Source organism: Poromitra crassiceps, assembly GCF_964638095.1.
Source record: "Poromitra crassiceps genome assembly, chromosome: 3".
NCBI classification, from domain to species: domain Eukaryota; kingdom Metazoa; phylum Chordata; class Actinopteri; order Beryciformes; family Melamphaidae; genus Poromitra; species Poromitra crassiceps.
The window spans coordinates 72014509-72030722 of record NC_139625.1 but is presented as its reverse complement, the minus strand read 5'-3'; the positions used below and the strand labels follow the sequence as shown (position 1 = coordinate 72030722).

General features: G+C 42.8%; 1 protein-coding gene across 5 annotated transcripts in view; it reads left to right on the top strand.

Moving 5' to 3' along the window:
- LOC310773394 (inositol polyphosphate-4-phosphatase type I A-like) overlaps positions 1 to 16214 on the top strand; it is a 130568-nt gene that overhangs the window by 9722 nt on the left and 104632 nt on the right. For all 5 annotated transcript variants that reach the window (XM_083633265.1, XM_083633267.1, XM_083633266.1 and 2 more), the window contains exon 2: positions 15543 to 15629. The gene's annotated coding sequence lies outside the window, so the exon portion shown is untranslated. The remainder of the gene's footprint in view (positions 1 to 15542; positions 15630 to 16214) is intronic.

The window sequence follows — 16214 nt, the reverse complement described above, 5'->3', positions numbered from 1 at the left end:
TGGCTGCTGTGTGTAACGCTGCAGTGGGACAGACGGCTGCTGTGTGTAACGCTGCAGTGGGACAGATGTCTGCTGTGTGTAACGCTGCAGTGGGACAGATGTCTGCTGTGTGTAACGCTGCAGTGGGACAGATGGCTGATGTGTGTAACGCTGCAGTGGGACAGATGGCTGCTGTGTGTAACGCTGCAGTGGGACAGATGGCTGCTGTGTGTAACGCCGGGATTGCACTGGTTGCATTTGCGTTGCGTTGCGGCTGATCTCCGGTTTTGATCCGTGCTCTGTGCTCCGCCAACACTAACCGGCTGCGTGCAGAGCGCGTCACGGCTCCGCTCCGCCAGACAGCTAGAGTGACGAGACCGACAGGTTCTCACGGTAAAATCGCGTGAGACAATTTGTATGTGGGATAAATACAACGACAAACAGGCAGAAGATCATTGTTCCCAACTGGAGAAGCAGAGGAGGGGTGGACTTGCTTGGTGTTGTCCTTGTAAAAAGGATGGGACACAACCCATTGGGTTGTGTCATAAATTATTTTGTGGTTTTCCACTTCAATTATGAACTTTTCCTCATACATGTTTGTCCTCTGGCTTGATATTGTAGCGTCTTTCTCTCTCTCTCTCTCTCTCTCTCTCTCTCTCTCTCACCTTGCTCTTGTACCACAGCGTGCAGCGCTGTCAAGCTAAATCTCTCACATAGAAAGACAGGGTTAATACAAAAATAAAACATTTTCAATTGCTTCTGAGTGCTTTAGACTTGGGACTTTTACTTTGAAAATCCGACTGGAAGTCGTATCGTCCTTATCGCTAGTACAACACAGGACAGGTGTGACCAGCCGGCCAGAATCACTCGTACCGGAATCGGAGTCACAAACAGATGGAATTAAAATGTGTCAGATGGTGGTTTTGTACGCGGGAGACAAAGCTACGGCTTCAGAAGAGGAGTTCTGACTAACGTTAGGTTGGCTGGCATGACAATGACATCTTAGCGTCTAATGTTAGCATGGCTAGCGGGATGCTAGCTAACGATCAAGCAAATTCTGGGATTACTAACGTTACCCAACATGTAATTCAAGATCGCTAAAATGTGTTGTTGACAATATGACTATGCTGTCTGTTAATATTGTTAGACCATCTAAGAGCAGCTATCTGCTACGGTTTTTCACTGTCTGCAGTGCACAGTGAGACTTATTCCACAGCACACTGTGGGATATGTCACTAATCACACAGTAAGGTGAACGTTTACAATAGCCAATGAGTTGCATTGAGTCATTCTGGTAAGAAATTCATAGTGCATCATGAGAACGGTAGATTAATCATTGTGTCCTTAAATGTGCTCCTAACCTTTTCAACTTAGGAGCATAATGTAAGGTGATAATCACATCACAGATACCCAGTTCATAAATGCTGCAATACTTAAAATGCAAAGGCTTCCATCAATGGGCCATAGGCTCAATCCTCACTGTGTTAACTCAGTTGGTGATAGTGACTTTAACAGACATTTATTGACATGAAAATCTGTGAGCGTATCATTTAATAATTTGCCAATATGTATACAACATGACAAAGAAGGTAATGCTTAAAATGTATTATTGCTGTGCCAAAAGGTGTGGTGAAGAATGTAGGTGCACCTAAATTATGTGCTGGTGCACCTAAATTAAAAAGTAAGGTGCACCGGTGCACCTAGTGTAAAAAGTTAGTCTGGAGTCCTGTAATGTATCCCAGAGTTTCCTCTACCATGCCTCAAATAATTTCATTAGTTTGGCTTTCAATTCATTCATTCACAGAGAGTGATCCTCTTATGTACCTTATTTACTCAGGTGACCCACACACAGCGGACACAGCGTTCACATTTTGCCTTGGGGCCAGATTTTGGGGCAGTTCTATTGAAGTGAATGGGGCGGACAGGGTAGGTCCATAAACCATCATGTTGTTTAGTCTTGGATTGAAAAAGGCTTCCACCAGATTCAAGAAAACACATTATGTGATGTTGACCGTTTTTTATGTACTGTAAATGTGGACAATCTGCACATTGTTTTTCCTTATTATTGGTCTCCAAACAGATCATGGCGCTGTCCAGCAGCGCACATCAAGCCCCTGTTTGGTCCAAAATAGAGCTAGATTAGCTAAACGACAGACATGAAACGACAGATCTTATGGTTTACAGTGGTACTTACCCTGCCTGCCCCATTCACTTCAATAGAACTAGCCCCAATGCAAAATTTGTTACGGTGTGACGTGAGTGTTGTCTCATCCTTCTCTTTTAGGGTCCTTATATCAGTATGGCAAGTTGGCAACTGGCTAGTGATGCTGCAAATACAGGCAGAGAAAGAGTTAACTGGTTTGAACATGATCAGGAAGCAGTGAGCTGAGAGAGAGGGAGAGAGAGGGAGAGGAGGAAGAGCTGAGTGAGGGCGAGTGAGCAGCAGCTGCAGTCTCCCAGCCTCGTGACTCTGCAGCGTGAGTTTGTTTACATCCATCGCCCGGCAGCAGACAGACAGAGCCCAGCAGAGGAGACATCCTCCGGGTACGTGCGGAAACTCAAGCATGCCGTCCGTTTCGCATTTCAACCGTCGTCGCCCAGAGATTTGAATGTGATACAAACAATATTTGACCACAGATTTTGTGTCGGTCGTGTTGTGTGTCTCGAGGGGGTTTATGCCTGCACTGGCCGGCGTTTAGGCAGCGGGGGGAAATGCACAATCATGCTGTGTGTTATGCTAATATGTTCTCATTTCAGCTCTAGATGTACATGTAGCCATCACAGAAATACCACTTTATATATCTTTAGGAAATGTTTGGAAAATCATGCTCTGCTAATTACAAGACAGATGCATGATGGTGCATTTCTGCTAGTTACCGCTGTGCTACTATTTCAGGACTGAGTGAATGGACTTCTACCATGGTTACCACAGTTTACAATACTAATGATGAGGAAGATGCAGGATCATGGAGAGCATCTTTTGTAGCTACAATTAGATTCCTATGATTTAAGAAAAGCATGCTGCCTTTCTTGGATTAAGGTACTGGTGATTGGGAGAGGACAGAAGGTAGGAAGAGGTGGAGGATAAGCTACGAGGATGTGAGGATGGATTGACAAGGAGGAAAGAAGTCAGGAAAATAATCAAACTTAATTTAGGCTTCATTTGAGCTATTTGGTGATGCTCAGGTCCAGATTGAATTGAAGTAATTGAGCAGTTTGGGTACATTTGGGTAATGTTTGCCTAATTCTCTAGCATATTTTTCTTACTATCACTTCTCTAACACGTGATCTGTTTCTGACACTTCACCTCCTGACTATTGGCTGCCGGTAATCTATGAATCAAACCTTGTTGCCCTGTTGCACTCAGTGTAAGTCTGAGCAAAAGAGTAGAGAAATGTTTATAATGTGAAATGCAAATGTAAACCAAGAGCTGGCAAATGCAGCTGGGCTGCACAAAAGGCTGTGTCACACTGCTCATGTGGACGTATGGGCCTCATGCAGAGAGCTGTACTCTGATAGTTTGCTCATTGATATTCTAAAGAGAGACCTTGGAAATGAATGCTGGCATTTGTTGATCTACTAACTACACAATGCATGTTACATAATGCAAGATGTAAAAGCAGTACATTATTTCATAACTAAGTGTGTGTGTGTGTCAGGGTGGGAATTTCGTCATTTTAGGGGCAAGGCGATCTGGCCATCGGCACCACAATTTTTTTTAGGGCACAAGGCCACATGCCAGGCCACAAAGGCAATTTCTCCATTGACATCGTGAAGAGCGATTTTTTTCTGAAATGTGTGTTCAAATGAACCAATTACAGATCCTTTTGCATAGGGCAGACTACATTATACTGAGACCACTGACACTTTTAAAGCAACTGACAGTAGCAGGCTGGTAGCAGCAGGGCACTGCTAAGGTGGCCTTAGGGATCTCAGGGCATCACGGCCAGAGGGAGGAGCAACACAGGCGTGCGTGCGTCTACACTTGGTGACCACACTGTGTTCTTTCCAGGACGTCTCTCTAGTTAGGGAGAAGGCCCCGAAGCCCTCTGGTGCCTCTGCGATGACAGATGAAGCAGACGTTGGCTTCCTGGCAAACCGGCAAACAGCATTATCATGGCACAGATGGTTGCACACTAAATCACTGGCCTCTCAAGCAAACAGTGAACACAGCCCATCCAAATATACTGCAGACTTATAGGGCCATGAGGCAGATGTGATAGATGGACTCTGTCTGCTTTTGTAAATAAAGAGTTTTGTTCCAAAATAAGATATCCATCATTAGATATCTTTGTTTGCTCGGTCAGAAGTTTTCTCTCTTCCACTTACTAAAGAGGATCAATATGTTAGAAGTGATTTTTCCATCTGCCTCTCTCTCCTTCCACCCTCTGCTGCCAGAAACTCTGAAAGCTTTAGCTCTGTTTAGGGAGGGGAATGGTTAATTGACAATCGATTAGTCAGTCACCCTTAAGAATTTTATTGATCAAACATACCGTATGTTAATTGATTAATCGACAATGCAGGCTATCTGCTATTTTCTCCCTTTTTGCTGAAATGATTTAAAGTACCACCACATTGTATTAATGTCTTAAATTTTTTCTCTCTGAAAGAGTGAAGTTAGATCATTTCACCTTTTTCCAATGCAGAACTTTCTCAAGTCAATTGACTTGATCCCATTTATTCATTGGTTTTAAAAGAACAAATGAAAATGAAAACTCTGTCATTATCTATAGGAGCTGCAGGAATGAGTCTGGAAGTATACTTCCGGGTTCTTCAGTGGAAAAGTCTATGGGATTTAACATGGGGGTTTCGCTTAAAGGCCCATTCCGTCGGTTCTGGTGAGAAATAAATGTGCACAAAGTGTTTTTTATTGGCAATGAGTGAATGTGCCTTGACGTAACTTAAAAATGGCGACCAGGGGCGTTTCTCTCCGACCAGCCGTTCAGAAGATACATGGAAATACCGCAGTTTCGAAGGGGTGAGCATTTCCCGCCACAGCTAGAGGATGTGACGTCTGCGCGTTCACGAGCCTGCATCTTGTCCTAGACGGCTAACAGGAAATGGCTAACGTTACGTTCGTCGCTAGCTGCTAGCAAAAGGAAACAACAACACAGACTCCAGAAAAAGTCCACACTAAATAAATAAATAAATATTTATCTAATGAAGCCCGTCTGGCCAGACAGAAGCAATGTGACCGACATCGGGGGGAAACTAGAGTCAGGACTGTGTTTTCGGTTCATGAAGGGAACTTGCTGCTTGTAGCTACTGTAATGTGGTTTTGACCAGATAACGTTAGCTGCTTGCTAATGGATTTTCAAGATTCAAGATTTTTATTGTCACTCCGAGGTACAAGTATCTGACCACCTGGTCAGAAACTCTGCTAACATTACCGTCTTGTTGTGTGAAGTAATGCAACCCTAGCGTTACTACCGTTATGCTTATGGTCATGGAACATTATTGTTTGACTGCATTTAGCTGCGGTGGTGAGTCTGCCTATTATACCCATAACGTTAACAAGATGCTATACGCGGCTAACTAATAGATTTAGCTATATTTATAGAAATTACCACCAGCCCCATTAATAACGTTACTGTCTTGTGTTGATAATGAATCTAACAGTTGGAAATATGCCTAACGTTAGCCTACTGTCTGTTATGCTTACGGTACATTGTTTGACTTCAGTTTGGTCAAGACGTACCGGGGGAGAAGGCTCTGACTGCAGTTAGCTGCAGTGGGACTGCACATAGTAACGTTAGCTTGATGCTAATCGCGGCTAACTAATATTAATTTACATTTATAGAAATTACCACCGAGCTCCACTAATAACGTTACCGTCTTGTGTGGATAATGAATGTAACAGTCGTAAATATGCCTAACGTTACTGTTATGCTTATGAAACATTGTTTGATTGTTCAGTTTGGTCAACTCCAGGCATTACACGCTACCGTACATACAGTGGAAGCAGGGTAGTTCCTGGCTCATGGTAACATGAACTATCCATTCCCCCGCTGCCAATGTAAGCCAAAACACGGCCAAACATGCCACAATAACGTCCGATAATTCATCCAGAATCCTTCCTGGGCATCTCGAGGATGATCTGACCGATAAATTGTCCAGGTTGCCGTTTTCAAGTGACTTTTATGAGTTAACGTTACAAAGCAAACAACACCTCTGCTGTTGCCAGGCAACTGCTTGTGCGCGTGCGAGTATGGTGCCTGCGCGTCAGCTCGTTCACATGCTGCCTGCAGTTACTCTAACGGCCACCGGCGTCAGTAACAGTGACAATTGAGGGAATGGGCCTTTAAATGCATAAAATAAGGTCTGTGGTTAACAAAGGTTTATGGGAACGCAAATTTGGGTTCCACATGATAATCTTCACAAACGTGAATAACTTTTATTACTTTTGGAATGTAAATGCCTTTTTTGAAAAACGAAATTGTTATTTTTATAAAACGCTCGAAAAGTTATTCACGTTTGTGAAGAGTATCATGCTGAACCCAAATTTGCATTGCCATAAACTTTTGTTAACCACATACCTTATTTTATGCATTTACTGTAAGTCAAATCCCCATTCTAAATCCCCATAGACGTTTCCACTGAAGAACCAAATGACGGCCACTTCTGGATAAAGCCTACAAAAATACGTAATCCCTGCGGTACTCTTTAACACACAAGGAGGTTGCCCCCAGCACAACTGGAGAGGAAACCAGTCACCATTGACTTCAGTCCAGTACAACTTTAGCAAATGGGGACTGGTTTTCTCTCCAGTTGTGCTGCTGGCAACCTCTCTGTGTGTTATACACAGTTTTAACTTGACAACATAAACATTCTAAATTGCCCCTAGCTTACTTCATGTTGCAGTGTTTGCTAATACAATAGCTAACAGGAAATAAGCTAGGTTTCAAATAGAGATGCACCGATTGCCATTTTCTTGGCCGATTCCGATTTCCGATTTTTGAATAGTCTGACTTGCCGATTCCGATTTTCTTTCTAAGAACAATAATTGACGGGTTATTTTTTGATTTTTTTTTTTTTTTTTACTTTGCTTTAATAGAAAATTAAGATTAATGTCACATTTCTTATCATTTGCATGAGGTAGGACAATCTCACTCAAAAACATCTCAAAATAAAAGTGTTCCAGGTTACTGGACAGAGCTTTTCTTTTTTGTGTAAATACAATGAATATAAAACAACCAGTATATCCCACAGCTATCATGCATTTACTTTTCCAAAAGAAAAAAGGTGCAACAGAACAGGGGTTCCAGATGGAAAGTAGCCTATGGCTAAATCTGTTACAAAGCATCTCTTCCCCTATGGGGTTTGATGTTTTTTTTGTATATGTCCCTGCCAAATAAATGAATAGAATAAAAATAAATAAACATCAAAATGTTATCAATGGACAAGGAGTTTATATAGCCTATATAGGTCTGGAGCCCAGACCTTCGAAGCCATGCCCACTCTACAGTTGTGGATTTGGCTGTTCTTGAGTAGATGAGGAAATTAGTTTGAGTTGAGTTTACACACAGTTTCTTTTAATCCGCCATCCGAAAAAAAAATCATCACGCACAGTAAACCTTGCACTGGTCCGATGCGTTTTATTATTATGTTCGTCGTTCTATTCGCAATACGAAACAAATAGTCCTCCTCTCCTGTATCCACGTTACAACGTGACTGACAGATAGCAGCACCAGCTGATCTGCAGCAGGCAGCGGTGATGTGGACTGCAGCTGTTCGGGGAATGTAACCAGGACACAGGGCTCGATAGTAGCCTACCTTCACTTCGCCAAGCCGGCTGTGTTGCGCTGTGGCCGGGGAGAGAGAGGGGCCAGTGAGGTGAAGCGAGCCGCTCAGACTGGAGTGAACTCCAGCCGAGCGGGACTCGGCAATGTACCCTGCCCCTCCGCGGCTTATTTTCAACTTGCATGTGTGACAAACTGTACAATTTCTACAATGAGGACGACATGCTGGCGTGTGTTTCCTTTTGGCTGCTTGGGGTGCACGCACGTCACGTGAACGCGTGCTTCGTGCAGCTGCAGGTAATTGACCAAACAAAAAAAGGGGAAAGCCGACCGGCGCACAGAATCGGCTATGTGGACTGACCGGAGCCGGTCACCGGTCGAGGCCGATCACGTGAAAATCTGCCATTTCCGGTCACGTGCCGATCGATCGGTGCATCCCTAGTTTCAAACTGTTCCTTAGCAACACAATTCCGTGAAAACCATCTATATGGACCAACTTCACCTGTGTTTCAACTGGCATGAGGGTGAGGAGATGATGACAGAATTTTCATTTTTGGGTCAACTGTTCCTTTAATAAATACAAGATTCTAATACTCAGTACTAGATTAAAAGACTCAATATGGATTGCAAATCATTGGAGCTGCTATTGCTATAGCACAGGTTCAATCAGCACTGTTACAACCGACTCAAGGAAGTACCGTAAGAAACAAAACAAAAAAAGTAAGCAAGTAAGAAAATACCCCAGCTATGAAAGTGAATTAAAATCAAATCATGTTTTGGTGCCTAATCAACACACTAAACCTGCCAACCGTCCAACCAAACAAAAAAACATAACATTCTCTGTCAGTACTGGCTTTATACTAGTCGGTGGGAAAACAAACAAAACAACAACAATAACTTAGATGTCAGTCAGGCTCAAACCCACACTCATCATCGGCTCAACATCCAGACTCATTAGGATTTGTTGTGTCTGTCAGGTGGATTTATGACTGCTTTCTGTTAATTGCATCAGTAGTGGAAATGGAGAAGACATTTGCGATTGCCTGGGATCTGATGTCACTGTGACTCATGCTATGAAACAAGGGTGAGTGGAAAGTTGGCCTGGAAGTTTAGAGGATGAAAATAGAAACCTCCCATTATTGCATTGTATATCTTTTGGTGAATTTGGCTTGTCCACAAGGCTTGGATAAACTCACTAGAGAAATGTCCTTGTGATCTATGATTACCAGCAGGGCCTCTGTGAAGGCTTAGATAAACTCACTAGAGAAATGTCCTCGATGTCTTATGATCCTGCAGGGCCTCAGTGAAGGCTTAGGTAAACTCACTAGAGAAATGTCCTTGATGTCTTGTGATCTGTGATTACCAGCAGGGCCTCAGTGAAGGCTTAGATAAACTCACTAGAGAAATGTCCTCGATGTCTTGTGATCCTGCAGGGCCTCAGTGAAGGCTTAGGTAAACTCACTAGAGAAATGTCCTTGATGTCTTGTGATCTGTGATTACCAGCAGGGCCTCAGTGAAGGCTTAGGTGAACTCACTAGAGAAATGTCCTCTATGTCTTGTGATCTGTTACCAGTAGGGCCTCAGTGAAGGCTTAGGAAAACTCACTAGAGAAATGTCCTCGATGTCTTGTGATCCTGCAGGGCCTCAGTGAAGGCTTAGGTAAACTCACTAGAGAAATGTCCTTAATGTCTTGTGATCTGTGATTACCAGCAGGGCATCAGTGAAGGCTTAGGTGAACTCACTAGAGAAATGTCCTTAATGTCTTGTGATCTGTTATTACCAGCAGGGCCTCAGTGAAGGCTTAGGTAAACTCACTAGAGAAATGTCCTCTATGTCTTGTGATCTGTGATTACCAGCAGGGCCTCAGTGAAGGCTTAGGTAAACTCAGTAGATAAATGTCCTTAATGTCTTGTGATCTGTGATTACCAGCATGGCATCAGTGAAGGCTTAGGTAAAAACACTAGAGGAATGTCCTTAATGTCTTGTGATCTGTTATTACCAGCAGGGCCTCAGTGAAGGCTTAGGTACACTCAGTAGAGAAATGTCCTTAATGTCTTGTGATCTGTGATTACCAGCATGGCCTCAGTGAAGGCTTAGGTAAAAACAGTAGAGAAATGTCCTTAATGTCTTATGATCTGTGATTACCAGCAGGGCCTCAGTGAAGGCTTAGGTAAACTCACTAGAGAAATGTCCTCAATGTCATATGATCTGTAATTACCAGCATGGCCTCAGTGAAGGCTTAGGTAAACTCACTAGAGAAATGTCCTCAATGTCTTGTGATCTGTGATTACCAGCAGGGCCTCAGTGAAGGCTTAGGTAAACTCACTAGAGAAATGTCCTCAATGTCATATGATCTGTAATTACCAGCATGGCCTCAGTGAAGGCTTAGGTAAACTCACTAGAGAAATGTCCTCAATGTCTTGTGATCTGTGATTACCAGCAGGGCCTCAGTGAAGGCTTAGGTAAACCTAGTAGAGAAATGTCCTCTATGTCTTGTGATCCTGATTACCAGCAGGGCCTCAGTGAAGGCTTAGGTAAACTCACTAGAGAAATGTCCTCAATGTCTTGTGATCTGTGATTACCAGCAGCCAGGGCCTCAGTGAAGGCTTAGGTAAACTCACTAGAGAAATGTCCTCAATGTCTTGTGATCTGTGATTACCAGCATGGCCTCAGTGAAGGCTTAGATAAACTCAGTAGAGAAATGTCCTCTATGTCTTGTGATCCTGATTACCAGCATGGTCTCAGTGATTGCTTCCTTCATATTTGTGGGAACTGGGCTTTGAGCATTTCCTCAGCCCACTTCTGCTTTCCCCACGTCTCCTCAAACTGTGCAAATAATTTTTTAAATCCTGTTGCACTGTAAAAAAAAAAATGCACCCGTTCTCCTTACCATGCCATTTCACCTAGTATTGTTGTTTGCGTTTGCTTCCAACACAGTTTTACCTATTTCAAGTAACATTTTCTTCTGAATGTTGTGAGAAAATGTCATACTAGAACATCTAGTCTAAACAAGATTATGTTCATTGGAAACCCCATTGGCATAAATAACAAACAATAGTAGACTTATGACTTGTTAACACATTGAATGCCAGCCATGTTTTCATTCCTGTAGGTAAGTTGTGCCAGGGGTGTTTTTGACGATTCTGGCTCATTTTAGAACAGCCGAGGATTCTTTTCTGTTAAGAATTCATGAACATCAATCATCTAAAAATAACTAATAGAATGTGTGCTTTCTCTGTCTAAAAGAGTTAGTTTGCAGAGTTAGTAGTTATGTAGATATTAGCCGTTGAGTACAGCATGGTTTCAGCGTCTGGAAATTTATTCAGAGATAAATGGCTTTTTGTGAAACAGTCACTTTAACCATTCATTTTTGGCATCAGTAAGACCGTCAGACATTCTAAACAATAGTTTTGAACAGTAATTTCCTCCATAACAACAGGAAACACCCCTCTCATTCAAACTCCTCCCTCCGTGTGTCTTCTCCTCCTTCCTCCTGGCTCTAGAGCCAGGAGGAAGGAGGAGCGTGTCAGAAGCGCGTTGTGCTGCCTGCCTGCCTGCCTGTCGGGCAAGACGAGTCTGAAATGGATTACTGTAAAATCGCGTCGCCATTTCCTTGAATGGCTTGCTTCCGCGGTGTGTGTGTGTGTGTGTGTGTGTGTGTGTGTGTGTGTGTGTGTGTGTGTGTGTGTGTGTGTGTGTGTGTGTGTGTGTGTGTTCGCGCGTTGCTGCGCGGCTCTGGGGGGAAGGGATCTCTGTCCGTTCTGTGTGTGTGTGTCCGGGCTAATGACTGTAAAATCGCCAAGCCATTTCCGCTGCTTTTGTGGCTTTTGGGTCCCGTGGCTGTGACTTCTCTCGGTCTCTGTCGCCACTTAGTGGTCGGTAAAATAGATTACACACATGCTCTTGCTCCAAATAGTTATCTCGAAGATGTAAAAGGGGTTGATTGATGTCCCACTGTCAAAAAAAAAAAATCTTTATGTAAGACGAGTTAGTCCGTCCTTGGCACTTAAGCGCTGGATTATGTAAGACGAGTTAGGTCGTCTATGGCACTTAATGTGTTAAGATGGAGATTTTTGCAGTGTATGCAGTTTTGTGAAGTGTGAATGGATTTGGACATCTGATACTGCAGAGGGGTTTCACTGGAGTTTCTCTTCAATGGGGAAGTGTGTGTGTGTGTGTGTGTGTGTGTGTGTGTGTGTGTGTGTGTGTGTGTGTGTGTGTGTGTGTGTGTGTGTGCGTGCGTGCGTGCGTGCGTGCGTGCGAGGATACTATGAAACTAACAGAGATAGAGACTTGATTCCAAATCCTAAGGCGTGTTTTCCACTCCAGGCGAGAAATCAATTTAACTTCAAGTTTAAAGCAGGACTAAACCCCAAAACACACAGCTTTTAACCAATATATGATATGATATGATATGATATGATATGTGATGGTATGTGAAGGATTCTGGTCAAAATCTCCACATTTGAGACCAATCTGTTACAATTTTACAAACCCCTATCATCTCAGCAGCATAAGTTCCCTCTATGGGTTCAAACCTGCTTTTTTTTGTGCCCTCAAATGAATGGGCGATTTGGTACATCGTAGGGATGTAACGATAACCGGTTTTAATGATAACCGTGCAGTGTTTCCCACAGGATTTTGAGTATTTGTGGTGGGGGACCGCAGACCCCCTAGGGGGGTGCGGGGGCACGCCCCCCGCGTGATGTTTTCTTAAACATTTTAAAGTAAAATGCATGAATTTGGTGTACTTTGAGAAAGCTTAAGAGCAAAATTAAAAGGCTAGATCTATAAAGAACATGTCATCATTACTGTGCTGTGGGTTTACAATGACAAACTAAATTTCTCCCTATAGGTCAGGGATACTCAACTTGCTTTGCCCGGGGGCCACTTTCGTGAAATGATAGAAGGCGAGGGGCCAGTTAATAAACAAACAATATACATTTTTCTGTAGCGGATTGTAGGTTTTTGGGGTCTCAGCTGGAGTTTAGGCTGACAATGTTGTGCACACCGGATAGTTAGTTAGGTTAAGTTAGTTAGTTAGGTTAAAGTTCCTGGAAACCAGAAATATTTCTTTATTATTTAGCATTTTGAGTTCATCACATCACAGGACCCTATGTTAATAAGCCACCAGCCAAATTTGAACGATGATGAACGTCGCAAAGTATATAAATTTAGGTTCGACAGTCATGGCAAAAGTCATGAGAATCAATTAGTTTTTAGAGTGTATTTTAAGGCTTTGGGTTGAAAGTAATGTATAATAATTTCTGAGGCACACAATTACTAACATAAGACCCTAAATAACATAGCTCCCCTTTAACACTGTGTTGACAGTTTGTTGTTGCATGGGTTTAGCTCCCCTTTAACACTGTCGACAGTTTGTTGTAGCATGGGTTTAGCTCCCCTTTAACACTGTCGACAGTTTGTTGTAGCATGGGTTTAGCTCCCCTTTATCACTGTCGACAGTTTGTTGTAGCATGGGTTTAGCTCCCCTTTATCACTGTCGACAGTTTGTTGTAGCATGGGTTTAGCTCCCCTTTAACACTGTCGACAGTTTGTTGTAGCATGGGTTTAGCTCCCCTTTAACACTGTCGACAGTTTGTTGTAGCATGGGTTTAGCTCCCCTTTATCACTGTCGACAGTTTGTTGTAGCATGGGTTTAGCTCCCCTTTATCACTGTCGACAGTTTGTTGTAGCATGGGTTTAGCTCCCCTTTATCACTGTCGACAGTTTGTTGTAGCATGGGTTTAGTTCCCTTTATCACTGTCGACAGTTTGTTGTAGCATGGGTTTAGCTCCCCTTTAACACTGTCGACAGTTTGTTGTTGCATGGGTTTAGCTCCCCTTTATCACTGTCGACAGTTTGTTGTAGCATGGGTTTAGCTCCCCTTTATCACTGTCGACAGTTTGTTGTAGCATGGGTTTAGCTCCCCTTTAACACTGTCGACAGTTTGTTGTTGCATGGGTTTAGCTCCCCTTTAACACTGTCGACAGTTTGTTGTTGCATGGGTTTAGCTCCCCTTTAACACTGTCGACAGTTTGTTGTTGCATGGGTTTAGCTCCCCTTTAACACTCTCGACAGTTTGTTGTAGCATGGGTTTAGCTCCCCTTTAACACTGTCGACAGTTTGTTGTAGCATGGGTTTAGCTCCCCTTTATCACTGTCGACAGTTTGTTGTAGCATGGGTTTAGCTCCCCTTTAACACTGTCGACAGTTTGTTGTAGCATGGGTTTAGCTCCCCATTAACACTGTTGACAGTTTGTTGTTGCATGTATTATCTTGTGTGGGAAAAGCTCTGGACTCCAGAGTCTGGAGCATGAGATGCCAAGCAGTATTCTTGTGTTTACAGATCATAAAGTATCTTAACTTATCTTACGTGCGCTGGCACAATATGGCATGTTTTTCCATGATGTTTCGACTACAGTCTGCCTGGTTCACTTTGTATATTATTTGTCAGCCAAGCGGTTAAGCTTTTCACTGTCCTTTAAAACAGAGGTTTTCAAAGGGGGAGCCGGACCTCCCTGGAGGGGCTTCAAGCAGTTTCAGGGGACGCTCACTGAATGGAACCGAGAAAATATTACATCCGTTATTAAGTAAAAGGCGATCTCATAATAGCCTAAATGTGCGTGATTTGGTTAAAGAGAAAGTTCAGAGATACAGTAGTTGGGGGAATTTGACAGTTTCTCCCACTTTTCTTAGAGTCAGAAACAAATAAATACCTTCAGACAGACCTTTTTATATATTTGGTGTAGTCTGAAGTATACAGCAATCAGGCTATCTTGGCTCAATTGTTGAGTGTCTATGGGATCAAATAACATAATCATGATCCCCTAGGCATCCAGGAATTGAACGAGGGACTCCCTTTTCCAAGCTTTGTCTGGGGGGAGGGAGGCCCACAGTCTCAGACTTTGAAAACCCCTGCTTCAAAACGCGCATCAACTTTTGAAAATCGCTAGTGCATACAATGTCCAACTGGGTGAAAATAGTAGCTAGCCAAGGGGGGAGGGGGCGTTGCTGGCTGACATCACATGCCAATTTGCATATCAGTATAACCTACAGTCTCCACTCGCAGTGGAGGGAGGCGGGATACACTGTGTGTGGGAAGCGCTGTGATCATTAGACCTAATCTGGATGAGAAGCAGGTTGAGAAAACCAGCATCAGTCATACCAACCTACTGCCAAACGCTTTGGTAAGAACAGATTAACATTGTTTCCCATGCGGAGAGGCAGAAACACAACACCCTAGCTTTCCTCATAACGGAGCTACTTCATACAAACAAACAAGTTGAATTACATGTGTGTGTGTGTGTGTGTGTGTGTGTGTGTGTGTGTGTGAGACTGTGTGTGTGTGTTGGAGGGTGTGGGTGATGCTCATTTTCATGTGAAAAGGCTACAGCTGCTCCGGCCCTCTAAAGAAATTATTCATGCTCTATTTTAATATGGAGACCAGAGGGTGATACTCGCGCACACACACACACACACACACACACACACACACACACACACACACACACACACACACACACACACACACACACACACACACACACACACACACACACACACACACACACACACACACACACACACACAGGTGTCTTAATAAACTATACAATATGTCAAGCCTTCCAGAAACACAAGCAGGTGGGAATAAAAAGTATGATGAATATGTATGAAAAGATTCATAACGGTCTCCATTAATCAAATTCTTATTCTAAGCCTAATCAAAGTGACCACAATTCATTCATTCATTCATTCATTCATTAACAACAACAACAACAACAACAACAACAAACAAGTCGTTTTTCCTCTTCCTCCTCTTCAGATTGTCAAGGAGTCACTGCTCTTCCTCTGTCTGGAGTTTTCTCTGGATCAGCTGTCCTGCTCCTCCCCTCCATCCCAGTAGCAGACTGTGAGTAGATTGAAACTTAATAATAATTGTTAAATACAATTTTTTTGCCACGGTGTCGACATTTTCCCACCGGTTAATAAACTTGTGACAATACCGGTGTTACCTTGTAAATGTACAGTTTACAAGAGAAGATATTCATCGGCTCAATAACAAAATTTCTAGAGGTGGGGGGAAAAATCGATACAGCATAGTAATAATGATTTTTTTTTTCTTTTTTAGTATCACAATATTTTGTGGGCAATATGTAGTATCGTATCGAATGCCAAGTATCGTGATATTTTATGATACAAAATGTCAAGTGCATGCAACATTTATGACAGGCTTTTATGACAGTGTTGGTCAGTCAGTCTGCTTGACTATCCCATTTTGCTGCAATAAAAAAGATGAACGAGAAAGTAAGATGAACAGACTGGAAACTCTCATCTCATAAGACGTTTTTTCCTTTGGGGACATAATTTGCAGTTGAAAAAAGGTAATAAATCCCAATATATTGCAATATCGCAATACTCAATATATCACAATACTAGCATATCGCTATATCGCAATACTATCATATCGTGACTAAAGTATTGCGATATCGTATCG